General features: G+C 42.4%; 2 non-coding genes across 2 annotated transcripts; both read left to right on the top strand.

Annotated features, from left to right (window-relative positions):
- The first annotated feature begins 1,446 nt into the window (after positions 1-1,446).
- On the top strand, positions 1,447-1,636 carry LOC132897208 (U2 spliceosomal RNA). The gene has a single exon (XR_009656279.1). It is a non-coding gene; the product is annotated as a U2 spliceosomal RNA (small nuclear RNA).
- A 7,500-nt stretch (positions 1,637-9,136) lies between these two features.
- LOC132897868 (U2 spliceosomal RNA) lies at positions 9,137-9,333 on the top strand. The gene has a single exon (XR_009656395.1). It is a non-coding gene; the product is annotated as a U2 spliceosomal RNA (small nuclear RNA).
- The last annotated feature ends 514 nt before the right edge of the window (positions 9,334-9,847 follow it).

Genomic DNA, 9,847 nt, shown 5'->3' with positions numbered 1-9,847 from the left:
AATGGTTGTCTGTGTCTGTTGCTGCATTCATGTGCTATGGGAATTATGGTAAATACCAAACGCCGACATGGAAAGCACACATGAATGCCCCCTCTTGTGGTATTTTCCACTGGGCAACTCGTAGAAAATTTTGATACACGAGTTGCCGAGATGAGATGAACTTTAACCTTTTCAACATGGCGGCGAGCGGTACAAGACACTTGAATGCTAAGCATTGTACACTACTAAAGTTTTTTTTTACTAGTACTAGTGGGTAGTTTTTGGTGTCTATGCAATGTTGCGTCATTAACAAGTGTAATATAATACATTAGAAATCCGTTTCCTTTAAAAATGCGTTGTTATGGTTTGTTTTTACCTATCCAGAGCAGACGCTATTGCTAACGATAGCTAACTAACTATTGCTAACTTGAATCTGGTCCACCATCTTTAATTTGTCAACCACAACAAAAGCATGTGAACACAACACACTGGTAAATACCACTTCCCAACTGGAAAATATCATCTTCCCAGAGCACATGAATGCAGGGTTATGTGTCAGCCCTGTGATGACCTGGCGACTTGTCCAGGGTGTACCCCGCCTTTCGCCCGTAGTCAGCTGGGATAGGCTCCAGCTTGCCTGCGACCCTGTAGAACAGGATAAAGCGGCTACAGATAATGAGATGAGAGGAGAAGACCTACTACTGCATTTGTAATGTTGGAGCTATTCATTTTGAACAGTGGTAATTGTTAATTAATGTGTTATTGTGTATTGTGTAATAATAGTGTGTATTATTATGATTTTACATTAGTTTATATTTTTTGTTATATTTGTTATATTTTGGTAGTGTTCTTTTGATAGTCATTTGTTTAAAATCCAAACCACACTCACTGTCCCCCCAGACAATGACCAGGGTTTGGATTTGTGAATGATAAGCAAACGTAAACGCTATGTTACATTAAATAAAATTGACTAACACACACGGTGGTCTAGCACCGTAGCGCTTGTACAGCTCTGCACAAAAGTATCTCGATATGGATGATAAATGTCGTTTTTATCATTCTGTGCAGGGAACATCAGTATTGCATTATGCATATTATTGTGTCGTGTTTAACAATTGTAACTCCAGTCCGTACCTTCACATCTCGCTATGCCAGTAATACTCAGGTGCTACTTCGAGTTCCTCATCGGCGTGGAATCCAGTTAAAAAAAACACCATGTCGTAGCAAGCACTCTCGCGGACAGGCAATCAGAGGGGACGCAAGGAGGAGAGGTATTTTACTGGTTATAGAACTATCACCTAACAGGTGAATTCAAGAACACACACGCCCGCGCACACATTCACTGCGCAGTGCGCAAGGGCACTTATTTCTGAAAATTATGTCCAAAAGCAGTGTTTTTGAGGGTGCTGAGCTAGGGGGTGCTGAGCTTGTTTTTGGGGGTGCTTGAGCACCCCCAAAAATAGGCTAAACACGCCCCTGCTTTTGGCTAAGATCAAGTGTAGTATCTGTTCTTATCAGTTTAATATCTGATATGTTCTCTAAACGAGAATGTTATATTAAACAGATTTTTAGAACAGGGAGCTGGAATAAGGGCTTGCTCTTTCTGCTCCACGCATCAACTTGGTATTGCAGTACATCCAGGAATAGTGCCCCTGTTTAAAAAAAAAAAAAGGCAAACTTTTTTTTTTAACGTGTTAGTTTAATGTTTGTGTTTTCTATATAAGAGTAGACGTTTGATAGTAGAGAGCTAGAAGTGGGGTTTGCTTTTCCTGTTCCATGCGTTTGTGTGATACTATAGTAGTCCTAGAAAGAGGTATTTTGCTCAAAAAATAAAGAAAATTCTTTTTTTTTTCTGGTCTGATTCTTCCCTGTTTTCTGGTTTTCTCCATTTTTAACAAGCAACTGGACTGTTAGTCTGCAGTAATTCTTTTTCTTACTTTTTCATGAGACACAATATTTTCCTACCTTCTACTTTCTTTTTATTTACTTACTGGCTTATTTTTTTTCTCTGTTTGCAATGGCTAAGAAAGCTGTAAAGATGCAAGAGATTGGCGCAAGCCACCTTACCCTATACCAGCTTTCTGGACTTCCAATAGTGTTTTCACCAACATCACCAAAGCACGAAAGTTTTAGATGTGTACTATATTGGAGGTTTTGATTCCTGTAAACATCAGATAGCTCCCAAGCTGGGAATTTCTTTTGTTGCAGCAGCAAGTTATCAAACATGTGAAAAGAAAAAGACAAACTGTGCAAAAAGAACAAGCTGACTTTACAATATACAGATAAAAATGTAACAATAAAAAACCCTATATATGCACTTTGTACATGTGACTGTGCATTAATAGTGCTAAAATCAAGAATTGCGATAAATGAAGATAAAAACTGTGCAAAAGTGTCAGGTATTGAATGGAAGACAAATAAATAAATAAAAACAAATCAACTCTAACAGTGCAAATGACTAATGACAGCAAACCCAAATTTATACCTGTTCAGGTAGCTTTTATTTTTTTTGCCATGTCCTAGATTCAAACCAGGGTTGCTGAGTACTAACCACTATACTATCATGGCAAACTACTCAAAGGTAGTCATACTACCCTTCAAGACCATATCACTCACAATTTTCAAGTTCTGCTCCGGAAACAAAACCTCCCCCTCAGACTAACCTGACAAACGAAGTCTGAAATTGTTTCCATTGAAACATGAAAAATTTAAATTTCTCAAGTTTCTTAGTATGAAAAGGCACATCTACATCACCTTCTTAATATGTACACCAAGTTTCAAATCCGTATCATGAATAGTTTTGGATATATCCAAACATATATATGTTTGAATATATATAGAACATACATAGAACATATAGAGATGCCATCATGTCACCTGAAGCTTCTATGTGGGAACAGGCTATGAAGGAAGAAATGGCTTCACTTAAAGTAAATGACACATTTGAATTGGTGACTTTGCCAAAGGATAGAAACACAGTGGGGGGGAGACGGGTCTATGCTTTGAAAGAAAATATAGACACAGGAAAAATTTTCAAAGCTAGATATGTTGCTAAAGGATACAAACAAACAGAAGGAATAGATTACCATGAGACATTTGCTCCTACAGCAAATCTCACTCAGTGCGAGCACTGATGCAGATAGCGGCACAGAATGACTTTTCTGTACATCAGATGGATGTGAAAACGGCATACTTACATGCCCCCATTGAAGAAGAGATCTATTTAGATCAACCAGAGGGTTTCAAAGAGGCAACAGAAACAGGAGGGAAACTAGTGTACAAGTTGAAAAAATCCCTCTATGGCCTCAAACAACCTGGAAGAAATTGGTACAAACTTTTAAACGATCATTTGGAACAAAACAGCTTCGAGAGAAATCGGGTAGATCACTGTGTATACAGGAAACAGATTGAAAATGACACAATCATAGTAATCATCTGGGTAGATGACTTGATCATTGCAGCAAGTACTGAGGATCAGCTAAACAGGTTCAAGGAAACAATGAAGTCTCAATTTAATATGAAAGATTTAGGACAAATATCATATTTTTTGGGCATCCAGTTTGAACAAAAAGAAGGAGAAATCAAAATGAGTCAAGAAAAATACATAATCAAAATGCTTGAGAGGTTCGGAATGTCCGACTGTAAACCTAGAGCTACACCAAATGAGTTGAAAATGGAATGTAACAGAAATGTAGAAGAAAACAACACTGAAATAGAAAATCCCAAAGATTACAGAGAAATTGTTGGAAGCTTGATCTATCCAATGACGTGCACCAGACCTGACATCAGTTGGATTGTCAGTAAACTGTCACAATCCTTAGCAAAACCTAAAGTACAAAACTTGGTGGCAGCCAAACATGTTTTAAGATACTTGAAGGGTACTTCTCACTACGAGCTATGTTTCAAGAAAACAGATGAACACTTGAGTCTGTCAGCATTCAGTGATTCGGATTGGGCATCCTCTGTAGAGGACAGATGTAGTACCACAGGTTACTGTTTCAGTCCAACAAAACAAGGCCCTGCAATATCTTGGAAGTCTAAGAAACAACCCACAGTGGCACTGTCAACTTGTGAAGCTGAGTATATTGGCTTAGCAAACACAACTCAGGAAAGCATCTACCTAATGCAGTTATTAAATGATTTGGATTCAAATGTTTACAATTGTACAACAATTTATGGTGACAATCAGGGAGCCATAGCACTGAGTAAAAATCCAGTACATAGGTCAAGGTGTAAGCACATTGATGTGAAATACCATTTCATTAATGATGTACTTAGGGCAGGAAGAATAACTATTAAATACTGTCCAACAGAAAACATGGTTGCAGACATACTCACTAATGGGGCTTTTCCACTACCAACGCGGCTGAGTTGGGCTGAGCCGTGCGGTGCTGAGTTGGGCTGAGTCGAGCTGAGCGGGGCTGTTGGCGTTGCATTTCGACTACAACCGCGCTGAACCGTGCTGGCTGGAAGTGGGTGGACACATTGGGTGGAGTTAGCGAAAGTGGGTGGACGTCACGTGATGTCGTTAGGCGGCGCAAACAGTGACATCAGTGAGCTTTTAAGCGGTAGTCTCACGACCCGGGTAGTAAACAATAAACATGGAGGACATGGAGTTGTTAGTGTTGCTGGTCTTGGTGCTGTGGCTTGTTGTCACCGACAACGCCAACAGATAAGAGCGTATACAGTAGATGAGGCGAGGCGCATAAGGCTTCAGAAAGCCTTCTTCTGGGTTTACGGTGTTTACAGATGGTGGTTAAAGATCCCAGCGTGCTCGCAGGGCATGTGTGGGCATGTGAGGACACTCCTCCTCACCAATCAGTGCACAGAGGACTGTCTCCTCACGCCCCTAGCCCCACTCGGCTCGGTTGGGCTCACTTCAGCCCCACTGCAAAACGGTGTGAGTAAGGCTGAAGTGAGCTCAGTCGTGCTGCTCTGAGGTAGTCGAAACGCGAGCCATGTTGGGCTGAAGTGAGCTGAAAAAGGGTCGTGGAAAAGGCCCATAAATCTGTACCAAAAATTAGAATCCTGCAGTTTAAAAATTTGCTGTTTGGAAATTAGATATACTTGATAATGGTTGTGTATGGTTTGTGAAGATGAGAACAAGTGGGGGTGTTGAGTTATGTTCTCATACAAATATTATTTGTGTTAATTTGTGTTATTAATGGTTTCCTACCATGTGTGAGTGTGTGATGTTTTGACTCTGCAACATGTGCAGTGTCTCACCGGGGACTCTTATTTTGACCTGTGTGCAATCTGTGGGAAGTGAGGTTTTATGTGTTTGTTTTCATTCGCGTGGGCAACGTTGTGCCGGCACACGAGTACCTGCTGGTGCCTTGTAGATATGTTAATAAACGGTACCTAAAATGGACGAAACCGAGTGATTCATCATCTTTACCATTAGATAGACGAAGAAAACATTTACCACATAAACATGGACAGAGAAGAAAACTCTACACTGGTGATCTTTTATATTGGTAAAGTTGTTTATAGGACCATTTCTCAGTGTCTTTGTTTTTTTAATCAATAGTTTTTCAGTAATAACTTAATATTTAACATATCACTCAATTTTAATCGCAAAAAGAGAAAATCGCAACAACTTCTCGCAACTTTCACTTCCTCCCGCAATGTAATCGCAACAAAAACCAGTGTTAAGTGCAGCTCAGGTTTCTCTTCATTGACGCATAAATCTTTCGCCTTTTGGCCCCGGTCACACCGCCCAAACTTTGCTGGAGCATTCCTTGAACGGTAGGGAGGGGGGGCCGAATTTCGACAACGCTCGTCACCGCGCACAAAATGGGAAAAAAAATCGAAAACACGGGTGTTGGCTTAGCGGTGCACCGCTGAAGCCGGCGTTGCTTTAGCGTTGGTTTAGCGGCGTTCTGCGCATGCGGGCTTTGGCTCGGCGGGGGTATTGAGGTATTTCACCTGACGTCACAGGGTCACGTGACGCCCCGGTGTCCACCATTTTGGACGGCAAGCTAGCTAATGTCAACAACAGTAGCTAGTATGTTACTGTAGCAATATTTACGTTCAGTCATTTGGATGACTGTTAAAACCTTTCAGTCTCAAGTTTTTCCTTTACTGGATTTACTAGTTTACTGAGCTAGCGCGCGATGGCTCCCGGCTTGGCCGGAGAGCGCGCGATGGCTCCCGGCTTGGCCGGAGAGCGCGCGATGGCTCCCGGCTTGGCCGAGCGCGCTAGCTCAGTAATCTAGTAAATCCAGTAAAGGAAAAACTTGAGACTGAAAGGTTTTAAGTCATCCAAATGACTGAACGTAAACATTGCTACAGTAACATACCAGCTACGATGTTGTTGACATTAGCTAGTGCTAACAGCTAGCTGCTAATACACTGCTACAACTACACCGACCCTAATAATACAGTTCTTAGTCATTGCCTGGTAACAGCAAATTTATAACGGGCCATGTCTCAACAGACTAAGAAGTTATTTCAATGACATTTTAATAACATTTTGTTTATCCTGAGGACCGAAAGTAAATGAAAATGTGAACAAACCTTAGCTGTAATCAGATGGCGACCACCGGCTCCAGGGACGACCCGCTGATGTAGGCATGTTACCCAGCCTGACACAAAATATTTGTAGGCATCCAAACTCGTATACGCTTTCAGATCAATACCTGTGTATGGCAATGGGTTTTTAATGACATAGGTATACAGATCATGTGGGCCGAAGTCAGGTAAAGACGAGGGCTTTGTGTACATCCGTACGTCAGTGAACAATCCTGGTGGAAGCAGGTAAACGTCGTTCTCTAAGCCTGCTAACCTCAATTTTTGCAAATACCTCTCCCTCTGCTCACCCTGTAAATGCCCTACGTCGCTGGATAGTGAAGGTGTTTTCTGCATCTCGCTCCTTTTTCTTTTATGTTTTTCGTTTGTCGCCTTCCTCGCATTCAAACTGATTCGAGCCGTGCCTTCCAAAATGGCAGCATCACATGACTTGGTCACGTGAGTGAAATACCTCAATAAAGTTGGTTTAGCACCAATCATAGCAAGTCTCTCAGCATCCATGGTGATACAGTTTTACTGTAACTTTGAGCAAATTCGATATAGATGAGGTCTGAACTCAACGGCAGGTCGATTCCAAATGAGCTCCTGGTCCATTTCTCCCCGTATTTATAGCCAAATTCTGGTCCCGCTCCGACACCTCTATACCAACGCCAAACCAAAGTTCATCGCCGCCATGGATAGCTGCTTCAACGCCCGACACCGTTCCAGCAACCCCGTGTCCGCTCGTAAAACGCTTACAACCGCTCCACCGAAGTTTGTGCAACGTTTAATCGCTGCCCGGGCAACGCTGGCGAAGCAGCGGTGGTCCAGCGTTCAAGATTTCTGCGTTGGCCTAGCGGACCCAAGCCACAAACTTGCGTCTAGCGGTGCCAAACTTTGACTGGGCATTGGTGCAGCGGGGGTGAACTTTGCCGGGGCGGAAAATTGCCCCCTCCTCACCGCTCGCAATATTTTGTGCAGCTCAAAACTTTCGGAGCGGTAGGAGGGCCCCTCGAGAAACATCAGCGGTGGCCGAGCGTATACGGCGTTGCTTTAACGGGGGCCAACTTTTGTTAAACGGTGGTGAACGGTTACGAGCGGTGATGAATTTTTTTCACCGCTCCAGGAACGCTCCAGCAAAGTTCAGGCGGTGTGACCGGGGCCTTTACTAAAGATTTCCGTGGAGAGAAATGTTAATGAGTTCAGTATAGACCCTTTTCAGTCACGTGACCTTCGTAAACGCGACTGCCATTTTGGACATGTAGTGGACTTCGGCTTGAATCAGTTTGAATGCGAGGAAGGCGACAAATGAAAAACATAAAAGAAAAAGGAGCGAGATGCAGAAAACACCTTCACTATCCAGCGACGTAGGGCATTTACAGGGCGAGCAGAGGGAGAGGTATTTGCAAAAATTGAGGTTAGCAGGCTTAGAGAACGACGTTTACCTGCTTCCACCAGGATTGTTCACTGACGTACGGAAGTACACGAAGCCCTCGTCTTTACCTGACTTCGGCCCACATGATCTGTATATCTATGTCGTTAAAAACCCATCGCCATACACATACACGCCAACGTCCGAGGTTCCGGAGCACGCTCCGGCTTGCTCCAGGAGTGCTCCGGCCGAGGTTCTGGAGCGCGCTCCGGCTTGCTCCCCCTCAAATTAAGCAGCGCGCTCTGGCTTGCTCCCCCTCAAATTAAGCAGCGCGCTCTGGCTTGCTCCCCCTCAAATTAAGCAGCGCGCTCCGGCGTGCTCCGGAGCAAGCCGGAGCGCGCTACTTAATTTGAGGGGGAGCAAGCCGGAGCGCGCTCCGGAACCTCGGACATTGGCTCCGGCAGCTATTTACACTGGATCCGGTGTAAATAGCTGCCGGATCATAATTACAGTAAACTAGTAAATACAGTAAAGGAAAAACTTGAGACTGAAAGGTTTTAACAGTCATCCAAATGACTGAACGTAAACATTGCTACAGTAACATACTAACTACTATGTTGTTGACATTAGCTAGTCAACAATAGCTACTACAGAAGAACAAAGAGGTTACAATGGGTTATTTTAACCTATTTGGTTACACACTCGCCGCCACAGAATGTTAACAGCAATGTGATGCCTTTTCTGGCTAATTTTATTTGTCTTACCTCCAACAAAGTGGTCACTACACAAGCGCTGGTATGCCGAGGGCTGCCAATCTTTCCTGTTAATGGCCGCTATCCATCTTCTCCGTCGGGATCCGATAAAATGATAAACCTTGCCTTGTTTGTTGATGGTTACTACATCCAGGTGCACAACAATATAGTGGCATGATGGAAGTCTTGCTGAAAGTAAAAACTTTCTTTGCTGCCGTTCCTCAATGCTGGCTGTGGTAAACTACTGGTAGTACATGTCCAAAATGGCGGCCGCGTTTGTCGTGACGTCACGTGAAAAGGGTCCATATTTTTGTAGGCTTTGCTCTGGTGGAGCTGAACATTTTTAGTCAACAAATGTTAGAACTGTTGATCTTTTTGTATTGAAGTATCTCCCACACGCCCCAAAAGGCGATGTCTCTCTTCAAAAGGATCCAGCTGTTGGGGGCGGAGTCTAGCTGTGTTTACCTTTCTGGATTTTAATATGTGGAAATGGTATCTTTAAAGCCATTAGCTGCAGTAAATTATCATTTCTTTGTATTTTGACCAGGATCAAGTGTAGTATCTATTCTAATCAATTTGATATCTGATTTGTTCTCTAAACGAGAGTGTTATGTCAAGCAAATTTTTTTAGAGCAAGGAGCTGGGATAGGGTTTGCTCTTTTGGCTCCATATACTAACCTGATATTGCAATGCCTCTGTCTTTGTTCTAGGAGAAGTTTTTTTTTTCTTATTTGGCACACTCTTTTTAAATGAAGTTGATAAATGGGTTTTTTAGAGTCGAAAATAAAAATAGGAATTTGGTCCTTTTATTCTATACTCTCATGTGGTATTATAGGAGATTTAGGAATAGTTACCTTATTTTAAAAAAGAAAGAAAAAATCTTTATTTTGCCTGCCCTAACTTTTTCCCTATTTTCTGGTTTTCTCCATGCTCAACAACACAGGTGTAGAATTGGGTATGGGCGTGTCCCTACCTTTCTGATTGAAGAAAAAAATCCCGCCCCGTGCGCGGTACACAAAGGGTTACTGTAGGTTTCCACTGGGCGAAACACCACGCCCAATTCGCTCATGAATATTCACTCTGGGGGCATGGTTTATTTCAAACATGTAAACAAACAATGAATAAATAAGCAGATAACAAGAAAAACAAAACAGCATTTGCAACAATAACACGTAAAAAGCCACTAAATTAGAAAATAAACCTTAAATAATATATGTAATAATATATCAAAATG

Source organism: Neoarius graeffei, chromosome 1, assembly GCF_027579695.1.
Source record: "Neoarius graeffei isolate fNeoGra1 chromosome 1, fNeoGra1.pri, whole genome shotgun sequence".
Classification (NCBI taxonomy): domain Eukaryota; kingdom Metazoa; phylum Chordata; class Actinopteri; order Siluriformes; family Ariidae; genus Neoarius; species Neoarius graeffei.
This window is presented reverse-complemented; position numbering and strand designations above follow the sequence as displayed.